This window comes from Mus musculus, chromosome 5 (assembly GCF_000001635.26).
Source record: "Mus musculus strain C57BL/6J chromosome 5, GRCm38.p6 C57BL/6J".
Lineage (NCBI taxonomy): Eukaryota > Metazoa > Chordata > Mammalia > Rodentia > Muridae > Mus > Mus musculus.
Window position 1 is genome coordinate 11,783,208 of NC_000071.6, and position 13,794 is coordinate 11,797,001.

At 38.1% G+C, this 13,794-nt stretch overlaps 1 long non-coding RNA gene across 6 annotated transcripts in view; it reads right to left on the reverse strand.

Annotated features, from left to right (window-relative positions):
* The window catches only part of Gm43132, a 67,119-nt gene that overhangs the window by 5,727 nt on the left and 47,598 nt on the right, over positions 1 to 13,794 (reverse strand). For 4 of the 6 annotated variants that reach the window (XR_003955856.1, XR_003955855.1, XR_003955857.1 and 1 more), the window contains one exon: positions 2,465 to 2,642. This is a non-coding gene — a long non-coding RNA (predicted gene 43132). Of the gene's footprint in view, positions 1 to 1,053; positions 1,181 to 2,464; positions 2,643 to 13,794 lie in introns of those variants that run through there. The other 2 variants (XR_001784794.2, XR_003955859.1) reach the window with 2 other exon arrangements.

Genomic DNA, 13,794 nt, shown 5'->3' on the forward strand with positions numbered 1-13,794 from the left:
ACAAGGCCACATGTCCAAATAGCACCACTCCCTGGGATGAGTATTTATAAATCATTTCATTCTACTCCCTAACCTCCATAGGCTTGTCCTAACACATAAATCTGTGGGGGCCATATTTAGCCTTAGCAAAATAAAAACATACATTTAGTCCAACTTCTAAATTCCCATAGTCTGTATTATTGTCCATGTTAAAAGGCCAATGTTCAAACTCTCTACTGAGATTCATCCAATCACTTAACTGGAATCCTCAAAGCATGACAGCAAATGAGCTAGGCAAATTACAAACATCTCCTTGATATAAGTATCAAAGTGGTCTTCAAATCTCCAAAGCCATTTTTATCTTTGTTTACTGCAAACTTTTTTTTCCTGGGCTGGTTCTACTCCCTGTTATCAGCTTTCTTCAGCAAATAGCCTGTGGCTCTGGCATCTCAAAAATCTTGATTCTCCAAGGAAACTTCAGTGATATAGCTCCTTCCACACATGAACTTTTGGGCTCCTCCAATGGGCTTGCTTCACTTCTCCAGCTCTGCACTCTGTGGCATTCTAAGCTTAGGTTGATCTTCTCTACTCTTGCTGCTGCTCTTAGTGATCACCACATGGTACTGGCATCTCCAATACACTGGGATCTTCAGTTGCAACTAGGCTTCAGCAATAACATCTCACAGGCTCTCTTCATAGTGCCAAACATTATCCCTTCAGTCCAGAGCTATCAATTGCAATGGAGGCTACCTCTCCACCAATGGCCTTCTATAGCTTCTGATAGTGCCATACCTCAGCTGCTCTTTATGACCCCTTCATGCCTTTAATACCAGTATCACCAGGGTGACTCTTACACATTGCCAAGTACACCTGCACCACAAGGTACAACCTTAGCTATCTCTGGAACATTGCTTCTTTGTGCTCTGAGAAAATACTTCCCAGAAGATATCACCTCTGTGATGCTGGTTTCTTCTTAATCACCACTAATTTCTTAGCTACAGCCAACCAGCATCAATAGTCCCAGTAGTTTCTTGCTCCTTTTGACTATAAAGCCAGAGACACATGGCTGAAGCTGCCTAGTTCTGCAGCTTGCAGAAACTGGAACATGGCCCTCTTGTTCTATTACATTATCAGTAGCTCTGTTTTCCAACTCCTTCACTGTCTATGCTTGTTTGTTCCGAATCTTGCTCTGTAGAGTGACCTTAAATTCAGAGACACAGGAAAACACACAACTGACCATCCAATTCTGCTTACATCTAGAAGGGAAACATTCTTTTTTTCCCCTTTTCTCCCTTTATGTTTTTCATTAATTTTCCCAACTGTTATACAAGTCTTTACTATCCAATGCTCTTCTTTTTAAAATTAGATATTTTTTACTTACATTTATTTTTTTTAATGTTTTTTAATTTTGTTTTTTTTTTCATCTTAGGTATATTTTTAATTAGGTATTTTCTTTATTTACATTCCAAATGTTATCCTCTTTCATGGTTTCCCCTTTGAAAACCCCCTATCTCATCCCTCTCACCCTGCTCATCAACCCACCCACTCCTGCTTCCTGGTGCTGGCATTTCCCTGTACTGGGGCATCAAGTCTTCACAGGACCAAGGGTCTCTCCTCCCATTGATGTCCAACAAGGCCATTCTCTGCTACATATTCACCTAGAGCAATAGGTCCCTGCATGTGTCCTCTTTGGTTGGTGATTTAGTCCCTTCTCCTCCTCTATGTTGTCTTAAATACCCTTTGTTCAAAAAAACTACTTTCTGTTTACTTATATTTTTTCCCTGTCAGCTGGTAACTTACTCTGCCTACTGACTAGTGGTTGACATTATTTACCTTTGGAATAAAGTTGTGTGCTAGGGTTGAGGCACAACAGAAGAAAGAGATAGCCTTTGTTTACAATAAACAGACAGCTCTTGGTTTAAAGCTCTGTGCTAGGGGTGAGTTATACCACAGCAAGGGATTTTCAGTAGGAAACACAGTCCTGGGGTTCAAGTGTGATCAAACATCCTGCAGCATTAGCCAGTAATGCCCTGTTCATTGTATAAATGGAGCTCTCTGGCCACTTTTCTGGTTGTTTCTAGGCATGTCTGAGTGTGTCATTATGGGAATTCCAAGGAATATCACAACTTGGCTCTTCAAGCTGTTGCACATGACCAACAGGGACCCAAAATCACCTAGGAAACCCTGATTTATTAATTTATTAAATTTACAGTGAAAAGATCAGCTTAGGAACATTGATAAGGTCCTGAAACACTTGCCCCTCCAGAAGGGAGAGGCTAATTAACATTTCTCAGACCACAGGGTGGGAACTGACCTACAGATGGGGACACATTCCACAGGACTGACTGTTGCTCACCTTCAGACAAGGGTTGTCCTTGCAACTCATTCCCTAAAGACCAGTTTAAATGGTGCACTGCTCTGCCAATCATATTGTGCCTAGTTGCTGATGCTCTATTCTACCCCTGGAAACCATATAAAAACTCACCAGTTGGGTGCTGGGGGCCACTGCCTCTCCTTTGGGTCTGGGACGAACCTGGTGCACAGAAACAATAAATTCCTCTTGCTTTTTGCATCAATCCCAGCTTCATGTGTTTTATTCACAGGATCTCCAGAAAGCTAAGGCTCCCTGGAGTCTTACAACAGCATTCTGTTTGCATATTTGCCTGCAGGCCAGAAAAGGGCACCAGATCTCAAGGTTAACTTTCTAGATGGTTATCAGTCACCATGTAGTTGCTAGAAATTGAGCTCAGGATCTCTTGAAGAACAGCCAGTGCTCTTAACCTCTGAGCCATCTCTCCAGCTCTGAAAACCCAGGCTTTTGACAAGAATGAATTTCCTATCCCTCTTGTCACATAATTTATGGCAAGGTATCACCATTTCTGATTTTGGCTTATTGTCCTAACTGCTACTGAATAGATAAGTAGGGATTCAGGAGTCAGCCCACAAACCACACAAACACTGCTCTCACTGAATCAGGCATAGTTTATAGAATGCACACCAATAAGGTCACCTTGTTCAGGAAACTCAAGACATGCGTGACCAAATGATATTGTATTTAAGGGAACTTCCATGAGAATAACATAGAAATTCATAAGTAATTATCAATAAAAACTTATCAACAAAGCTTAAGCTGCACAGTCATACAAAGTACATTTTGTAAAAATTACACTTCGATGGCCAGACATTTGTCTCCATTGGTAGGTGGCACTAATTGATCTTGACTAAAGTATGCGTTCTATACCCAAGTAAAATTAATGAACGTTGCTCAGAAAATCAGATTATATTTTTGCAATAAACATACAAAAATTTGTTACCAACTATAATGTCTACCAGTAAGAAGTAAAAGTATAATTCTATCCTATTATGAACAATAAGAAAAATATGAATTTAAAAAAAAATTGTTAGCAACTTGGCATGCCATGTTGCTAGCCAGATTCCACATTCTTTACTTACATTTGTTCAGGCATTCTCATAAGAGTGTCAAACAATGAAATATCACAGAAGAATGTTGTTGGGCCTAGTAATACAACTTTTATAATTTAAACTAGAAAAGATGACAAAATTCAGTTATAAATAGGCAACCTGTGATTTATGACTGTGTATATAAAATATAGACTTATATTTTTGCAGCATGTATACTTATATAAAATAAGATTATATAAAATTAAATTAAGAGGTTTATAGGGGGATTTGTGAAGTATTCTTTAAATAACCTGAATTCAAAAATAATCTGAAAACCGTAAGCACTTTTGCTATGGCTTCTTTAATGAACAGTTTCCAGTAAATAAAAATGATCGATGAGTTACACATCTTAGATATCTAAGAAACTGATTGAAGAGAGGGATTCAGCAGCAGAGTGCCATAAAAGGGAGACTACTCAAAAGACAAAAGAAAGAAAACCTCAGACAGCCAAGATAACACCCTCATTTGGATGTGAGATGATTAGAAGATAAACAATGAAAAAAAAAAAAAAAAGGTCAGCAGAGGTGGATCTCAATTACTTAGAAAGGATAAAATGCAATAATTATAACAACAGGCTCATCAAAACAAATGTGAACCCACAACAAACAATGGCCTCCTCAGATCCCTTCTATGCAGTAGAGGGTGGAAGGTAAAGTTAGCCCGCAGGAAAAAAGCACATAGCACAACAAAGACTTATCACAGCTTCAAACTCAATTGTTCTTCATGAACTGTAAAAATGTTCAGTACAGACTAAACAAGAATGTGTTTAAATTTGTATCATCGGTTTCCTTGAAAAAAGACCTTTATGGAGGTATATGAAAGGACTTTGTAGAAAAATGTATTTATGCAGTAGGCAGAAATAAGAAGGATATCTAGAAATATCTATATTATGTAAGTACAGGATATAGTCAATACATAACAATGTTTCAGAACCTAGTATTTTGTGCTATGAGTTTTAAGAATGAAAGGAAAAGTTTCCAGGTAATGTTTCTTTCAAACAAATGCCTGAGGCTAAGGATCTGGACTGGGGATAAACCAGCAGCATTCGTGGCACATGTGGTATCTACGGCCACAGAAGTTACGAGATTCTGTGACTATTTACGTAGTATGCCAAACACTTACTTCGAGAGTAACCACAGATTAGATTTTCAAAGATTGCCTAGTGAAGCTGATATGAATTGCCAGAATACAGTTTTGCCTTAGAGAATGTATATGCTTCTAATTAGGAAAAATAAGGACTGATATACCTCTACCACCACCCCACCCAAATCAATCAAATGAATGCTTTTCACTTCTAGGATGTAGAAGATGCACTTCCCTCTATACCTCCAGATTAACTGGACAAGACTTTGCATGTTATGTGTACCAAGAGCCAGGAGGAACTGAAAGGTATAAATAGGGCCCTATTCAAGCTAGAAATTTTAAGGATCTAAAGGAGACTATGATGAAGGTGGATTGGAGATGGCTCACTTACAAGCTGAAATTACTGTTCCTTCAACAGTAGCAAAACCTCTAATCCTCAATGTCCAAAACATAACCTACAGGAGAATTAGTGTCCAGAAAGAAGATGATAAACCAGGCATCCTTCACCATTTTCTCATGGATATGGTGCAAAAGAAAGGCAGCTAAGATCAAGTTCAGAAGTTCATGGGCTTATTATCTCATACATATGTGATGTCTCAGGCAATCTAAATGTCATTTGCTATATCAAACCAGTAGTTTTGAAAATAAAAGTAAATAGAGAAACTATAGTTAGTATTTGAAAATTATATTCATGAAAAAATTGAAGATTTAAAAACAACCAATGGAAAGAGTACAGCAATTGTGTACTCACATTATGAAAATAAACAAACTACCGAACAACTGGTGAACAACTAGAACAACTGGACTTTTAGTAGACTGTTTATCATGGATGATTTTCTAAACAGATACCAGGTACTCAAGTTAAATGAAGAGTAAGTAAACTATTTATACAGTCGGATTACCCCTAAGGAAAAAAGGAGAAAGAAAAAGAAAAAAAGAAAGAAAGAAAGGGTCAGGTGGTTTTAGAGCAAAATACTTCCTGACCTTAAAAGAATAATACCAATACTCCTCAAACTATTCCATAAAATAGTAACAAAAAGAATACTACATAATTCATTATATGAAGCCACAGTTATGCTGATACATAAATTACAAAAGACTCAACAATGAAGAGAATTTTAGACCAATTTCCCTTATGAATATTGAGGCAAAAATACTCAATACAACTCTCACAAACTGAATCCAAGAACAGATCAAAGTCATCATTCACTATGATCAAATATGATTCATCCCAGGAACACATGGATGGCTTAATATGCAATCAATTATATAAACAAATTCAAAAGAAAAAAAACACATGTTTACCTTATTAGATGCTGAAAAAAAGCTTTTGACGAAATTCGATACTCCTTCATGTTAAAAGTATTGAAGAGATGAGTACTTCAAAGCCCATATTTAAACATAATAAAAGCAGTATACAGTAAACCAACAGCCAGTATTTAAAGGGAGAGATCTTGAAGTAATCCTACTAAATGCAGGGGCAAGACAAGGGTGCCCCTTCCTCTATATCTATTCAATATAGCTCAAAGTTCTAGCTAAAGAAATTAGACAACAAAAGATTAAAGGGGATAAAAATTGGCAAAGCAGAAGTCAAGGTTTTACTATTTGCAGATGATAAGATAGTATACATAAGCAACCCCAAAAATTCTACCAGAGAACTTCCACAGATGATCAACAACTTCAGCAAAGTGGTTGGAAGTTAAATTAACTCAAATAAATCAGGAGCCTTCTTTTATACAAATGATAAATGGGCTGAGAAAGAAAATAGACAAACAATACCCTTCACAATAGTCAAAAATAATATAAAATATCTTGAGGTAGCTCTCACGTAACAATAGAAAGATCTGTGTGAAAAGAACTTCAAGGTCTCTGAAGAAATTAATCAAAGAAAACTTCAGAAGATGGAAAGATCTCCCATAATCATGGACCAATAGGATTAACACTTACCAAAAACAATCTACAGATGCAATGCAATCCACTTCAAAATTAAAACACAATTCTTCAAAGACATGGAAAGAGCAATTTTCAATTTCATATAGACAAGTAAAAAATACCCAGGATAGTGAAACTAATTTTCAAGAATAAAATAACTTCTATGGGAATCACCATCTCTGACCTTATGCTGTACTACAGAGCTTAGTGATAAAAACTCCATGGTATTGGTACAGAAACACAGAGATAAAACAGTGGCATAGAGTTGCAGACCCAATATAAACCCATACACTTATGGACATTTGACCTTTGACAATGAAGCAACAAAACATACACGGGGGCAAAAGCATCTTCAATAAATGGTGCTGGACTAACTGGAAGTCTGTCAGTAGAAAAATGAAAATAGATCCATATTTGTCACCTTGCACAAAGCTCTAATCCAAGTGGATCAAGGACCTAGACATAAAACTAGATACTATGAATCTAATAGAAGAGAAATTGAATAAAAAGTAAGGTATCTCTGACCCAAAAGTCCAAGCATGGTATGAACTCACTAATCAGTGGATATTAGTCACAAATGCACAAAATATCCACGATACAATCCACAGAACTCAAAAATGTTAACAAAGAGAGGGCCCAAGTGAGGATGCTTCAATCACACTCAGAAGTGGGGAAGAAAATAATCACAGAAGGCACAGGCAGGGTGGGACCTGGGTGGGAGAGGGTAGGGTGTGGAGGAAAAATCAGCAGAATCAGGTATAAAGGAAGACAGGAAAGAAGCATATAGGGTCAGCAGGATGAACGGAAATATGTAGCCTCAAGGATGGGTGGTTGTGATGCGGACCCCTTTGAAAGTGTGAGAGACTTGCAAGGTGAAAAATTCTCAGTGCTTACTGGAGGTGACCATGGCCAAAATGCCCAACAGTGGAGAGAGGGAACTTGAAGAGTCCACTTCCAGTAGATAGAAAGAGTCCCCAAGTGGGGATGGTTTTACAAACCCAAAGTCAAAATTTTTGACCCAGAATTGTTACTGTCTAAAAGAATTGCAGGAATAAAAAATGAAAAGAGACTGAAGGAAAGGTAATCCAGTGACCAGCCCAACTTGAGATTCATCTCATGGGGCAGGGAGGACTAAAGTCTGACCCTATTGCTGATGCTGTGATGTGCTTACAGACTGGGGACTAGCATGGCTACTCTCTGAGAGGTCTACCCAACAGCTGACTGAGACAGATGCAGATACTTACATCCAACCATTGGATTAAAGTTGGAGGCCCCTATGGTTGAATAAGCTGAAGGATTAAAGAAGCTGAATTGAAGAATGACCCCCTAGGATGGCCAGCAATATTAAATAGACAGGACCCCTGGCACCTCCCAGAAGCTCAGCCACCAACCATGTAGCCTATAAGCACTGGTTCGAGGCCCCTGGCACATCCATAGCAGAGGACTGCCTGGTCTGGCCTCAGTAGAAGATGAGTCTAATCCTCCAGAGCCTTGAGTCTCCAGGGAAGGGTGTGCCTGGTATTGGAGGGAGCATCCTCTTGGAGACAGGGGAAGGAGGAATAGGATGGACAAATTATGGGGGACCAAAAGGGAGTCAATGGCTGGATTGTAAAGAAGTATATTAGTAAATAAAAAATAAAACAAACAGAAACTAGCTAGGTTATGGGCCTTAAAGAAAAAAAAAACTACTATTTTGCAAAAGAGTGTAGCAATAAAATGATGCCTATGGCATATTGCTATACTCATAGATCAGAGTATCACTAAACCCTCAAGGAAGAAACTTCTTGCAGTAGGTGGTTATTAACACATATTTTCAACTGGACAATGTGCAGAAAGTGAAGGACTTAGGAGCACTCAGCCTTTTTCAAAAAACTTCCTCTCAAAGCTCAAAAGTCTATGAAGAACTGAAAACAGAATGAGCCAGAGTTGGTGGATAACTTCAAGGCAAGAATACTATCTAAACCTAACAGGTCTGATAAACATGAGCTCACAAAGATTCCACAAGTTCTTCAGAGTTTCAAAATATGCAAAAATCCTAGTAATGAGATGATAAGTGGACACAAAATATCATCCTCAACCAAGAAGCTATTTGTAATCAATAACTGTTGGGAAGAGGAAAATAGGCTGTCTTCAAGGCTAGTGTCATGCACAAAAGTGGGTAGCCCAGACAAACAAACAACAACAAAAACAAATTTCATACTCTTTGTATTTTGGGGTTTTTTTTGTGTGTGTTATACTGGCATGTTTGTTTTGGTTTTTTGTCTTTTTGTTTTTGTTTTTGAGAGAGGATAAAAGAGGGAAAGAATATGAATTCTACAGGAATGTTGGGGAAATTGGGGAAGCGCTGAGGGAGTGAAAATATATGATCCAAAAATAATATATGAAAAATTAATAAAAAGGTTTAAAGAATAAACAAGTGAGCATGTTTCTAAATATTAATTAAAGTCTTTGCATTTAAAACAACAGTTATTCAATTTAAAATTAACCATTTTGTCTCATCCTTGTATTGGTCTCCTTGCTGTGTTCAGCTAGTACAGGGTGTAACATAGTGCCCTTTTCTCATACACAGACTGAAAAATATTCTGCAAAAATTTCTTTCAAGCAGTGTTTGAATTGACAGAGTTTGGTAAACTTAAAATTTGTTTCCTCACAGTTCTTTGAAACTAAGTTCTTGATGTGTTTCTCTATATATTGGTTCTAGTAGCTGATAACTTATGTGAGAACGGAATAAAGTGCAGGTTTTATTTCCCCTCAGTGTCCTGGAGACGCAGGTGTTTATGTATCACTGCCCATATCATAGTGTTCCTGTGATAATGTGGTGTCAATTGGCAGCTATAGAAGCAATTGTGCTCTAAGAGTTGATTTCTGATGTCTTTATCAAAACTAGGACTTTACACCCATGATAGTACTTTTTATGATTTGGCTTCTCCAATGCAAAGTAAGGGGTATCTGATTTCATGAAATCAATATAGTTTGCTTTAAACAGCTACAAAGTAGAGATATTGGCTAAGTGTGGAAAGCCTTAAACAGTGATGGGAACAGGTGTGTCAGGAAATAAAACCAAAAAAGAGGGCTAGGCAAAAAGAATATAAATAAAATTTGATGTGTTGTATAATATTTGCTATGTGAAAGATATGGGAGATTAAAGGATTAACTGGAGGTGAGGGCAGTGGACAATAAGTATAATAAATAATAGTTGGGTAAACCAAAACAAAGTACACATGAAAAAACTTAATAGGAACCAGCTAATTAGTAAGCTAATCTCAAAATATGTTTTAAAAGATTAAATGAGCTTGAGAACTTGTTCTGCATTCATGAGCCTATGCAGACACGTTTATTCAATGACTATCACAAGGCGAGGCACAAGATGCCTCCCTATAATTTATTCCTCAGGCCATATGAGGAAGGCTCCAAAACCACACAGATTACCACTCTCCTTATTTCCTTACCATATCTATATGGTAAAGATGATTCTGCTGAAAATACCACCCACTTTTGGAAAGAACTTTCTAGAAATTTAATCTCTATCTCGCCTAGAAATGCCTCTCTTCTACATAGGTTTCATGCTGTTTTGGAGGATGCTCAGGGAGAAAACACATCAATGGTTTGATTTGGACCTGGACACTGCATAATTTAATAACCATTATCCAAGAGAAAGGTAGCTATAGGTATATAGATACAATACAATATCGACATGATTGTTGTAAGTGAATCACTGGTTTCTGATCTGTTTTGGGTTTGTCTTTGCAAGAAGAAATTTCATCCTTAATACTGTAATCTATATCCTAGAGTAGAATGTGCTATGGTAATTTTGCTAATTGTCAGAGTTGTCAAGTTGTACATACATTTTTGGGAACCTACTTTTAGAGATTTTTAGAGGACTCAACCTCTCATCTAGCCCACCACCCAGCAGAGGTAGTGGGAAAAAAGTTATTAGGATACAGGGGAAGTGGAGCAGTTCAGCAATATTTCTTTGGGACAAGATTGATCTTCTTTGTCAGCAGTTCAGTTCCATATCAAACACCATATATGATTCAGCAGCCACAGACCAGTCCTCAAAGCAGGTAGCTACCAGACAAGAACCAGCAGCTGTAGTCCAGTCCTTTCAACAAGGAGACATCAGACATTAAGCACCTGTAAGTCAATCCTGAAGAAACCAACAGCCCCACCACCTAGCCTGGGATGAGGCTGCAGGAGCAGAAAGCTGCCTCAGGAACCTCACAAGCAGTTCTTGGCAAGTTTCTCTCAATGGCAGAGTTATCACAATTTAACAGTGCTATGTAAGGAGAACCAATATATGTGTGTCTTTAGTGAAGAATAACAAGGCAGAGCAAACCAAACCAAGGCTCCGTGCTCATCTCCCACTGTCTATGGGATCATATTTATACTCCTTCATTCCAGGTCCTTTCTCATGTTTTCTATATCAAAACATCCTTTCCCCTGTATCTGCTTCAGGAAAAGAGTCTTTCATGCATTTGCTTTACAAGACCTTCTTTCACCTGTGTGCCCCAGCAAAACATTATTTGATAGAACTATCTTTCCATAGAACTAGACATTTCCATTTCATTAAAATTACCTTCTAAAGTCGGGCCTGGTGGCACACACCTTTAATCCCAGCACTTGGGAGGCAGAGGCAGGAGAATTTCTGAGTTTGAGACCAGTTTACAGAGTGAGTTACAGGACAGCCAGGGCTACACAGAGAAACCCTGTCTCCACCCCCCTCCCCCCAAAAAATACCTTCTAAATAAACTCATAGATACAGACTGTTCTTAAACTTTGTCAGATCAACTTTTCTTTCCATGTGAAGTAATTAATGAAAGATGAGATGCTTCTGGTCAAAGTGCAGAGAATCACAGACTGAGGACTCAGGCCTGAATGGAGCATAGAAGTTAACACTTGTGCCCCTCCAAGCTTGGCCAAAGCTGTGGAAACCCTGTTGAAGAGGAAGTAGAAAGAATGGAAGGTCTTAAGGGTGAAGAAGAGTGCTAGGAAATTCTGTCTCCTAAGGATGACATAATTATTACACTCATGAACTGAGAGGAGCTCATGTGTTGCTACTTGCACAAGACTTGCTGAAAACACAGCAAGCCTAATCTGAGCATAGATAATAAGGGTGTTCTTCATGCCATGTCCCTTATTGGTGGAACTACTCTCAATGGTTAGTTGCTAGTGATAGAACCTAGTGGGGAAACCCCAACTCAATACCCGATTCGTTGTGCACCCAAAAAATCGTGAAGGACCATCTTGATGTAATTACATGAGGTCATTTAATTATGGAGCTCCAGGCTGACATGCATCCCACACAGGAGATAACGGATGATGGCCACGAGGCTAGGAAGCTAGGAGTTTTTATGGGTTAAGGGTCTTAAGGATGTGGAATTCAGCATATCAACACACTATTGGCTTATTCAAACATCAGCAGAAAAATTACATGTACGTGCAGGGTGTCAGAGTTCTGTGAATTGTTGACTCAGTTTAGATAGCCCTGTTATGTCCTCACATTCCTCTTTATCTTTAAGGTTAAGCTGTTCCCAGGAATATTTTAACTACGGGGCATATCCAGGTTTGCTTTTCTTTTTTCTCAGCCCCAGGCAGCCTCTAGACTCACAAACAACCAGCAATTTCTGAGGACTTTATATGACTTACAGGTCTTGAAATTTCATCTTTCTTTCACTAGGAAAGGGAATATAATTCTCTTTTGAGCATGTGTCCACTGTTAATTTTCCATGGTGCACTTCACACAGAAAATAAGAATAATCAAAATGTGATGAGGATGAATCATTCCATAGCAGCTACGTCAGTATTGAAGCAGTTGACAAACTTCTCCTTGGGGGGGAGGGGTATTTGTAGTACTGGGTAAGACCACTGATGTCTCTTCTCCCCTATCAGCCTGCGTATTACCTTCTGGCACTAAGAAATATAGCCAGTAGGGAAGACATTTTCACATGGAATTCAGGCTGATTTCTCTATGTCCTGTAGCAAAACTATGTGGTATATCCAGCAATAGGGACTTACCATGTAGTTACGGCCTTAGTGAGTTATGTGAGAGAGGCACGGCAGAGGGATGGAACTGACGGTGAGGTATGTGTTGTGTGTCATATTGGAGGGAATTTAATTGGAGAATGTAGTGTTGTGTAGATGTAATCATATTGTATTGTATTCAATTTAAAAAAATAACCTCTTAGGCAATCAAGGTAGCTCCCATCTGTAATCTCCAGGGATTACAGTAGGAGGATTCCTATCAATCTTAGACAACCCTGAGTTGTAAAGTAAGAAGCTGTCTCAAAGCAAAAGCAAACAAACAAAATCTCTTTAAATGTAAAATAGTAGGGATAGTTAGTAAAGAAGAAAGTATCAGTGAAATAGAATTAGATATCAGAAAGTAAGACAAGAAATATCTACTGTTAAGAAATTTTAAGTACAATAAGTGCTACTAAATTTTTCATAGTAAAATAATGAGATTCATATAAATGAAATTCATTACACTTAGGACAGACATAAAATGTTTAAAAGCCATATCAGTATAACTATTAACCCATAGGTAATATTCAAAACAGTGTAATATTAAAGTCTGTATTAGTATTTTATCAATAAAGTACTTGAATCCAAATGTTGACATTAGGTGAATGGGTGCTAACAACATGTCATGAGTGGACTGAAAGCAATAGAGAAGGATACAAGCAGAAATGTAAGGTATGGAACCCCACTTCACTGTCTAAACTTATATGTTTGACTACAGTGACTAATATCATGTAGTCACAGAAAGATACTAGGTATCACTGGAAATAGGAGTGATGAGGTAAGAGAACTGTGAGTCCCTACCTCATTGACACCCTAAAGTACTGAGAATTTTCTTTCTAGTCTATTTTGTGTTGCCATGTATAATTTTGAAACAAGATCTAGAGTTTAAGCTAGTCACCCTAACTCTAATCAGATGATGGTGACCTTTGTACATCTCACATGTCTTCTCCTGTATGCTAGGATTATAGGCCTAGGGGACACCACAGCCAGTCTGTCTACTTGCAGGCCTTCCTCCTCTCTCTCCCTCTCCCCCTCCCCCTCCCCCCTCCCCTCCCCTCTCTCTCCCCTTCCCCTCTCTCATTCTCCTTTACCACTTTTTTTTATTTCTTCCTTTTCCTCTTTCCTTAAAAAATAGAGACAAACAACCTGAAACTAAGCTAGCAATTATAAAAATACTTCTTAATTAATACAACAGTAGCAGGTATAACATCTTATTTCAAAAATAAGCCTGTGCATGCTATACAAACTTAAGGATTTTAAAGAATACTGAACGAATGGTATAAACACCTTATTTAACTCTTATTCAAGACCAGTGTT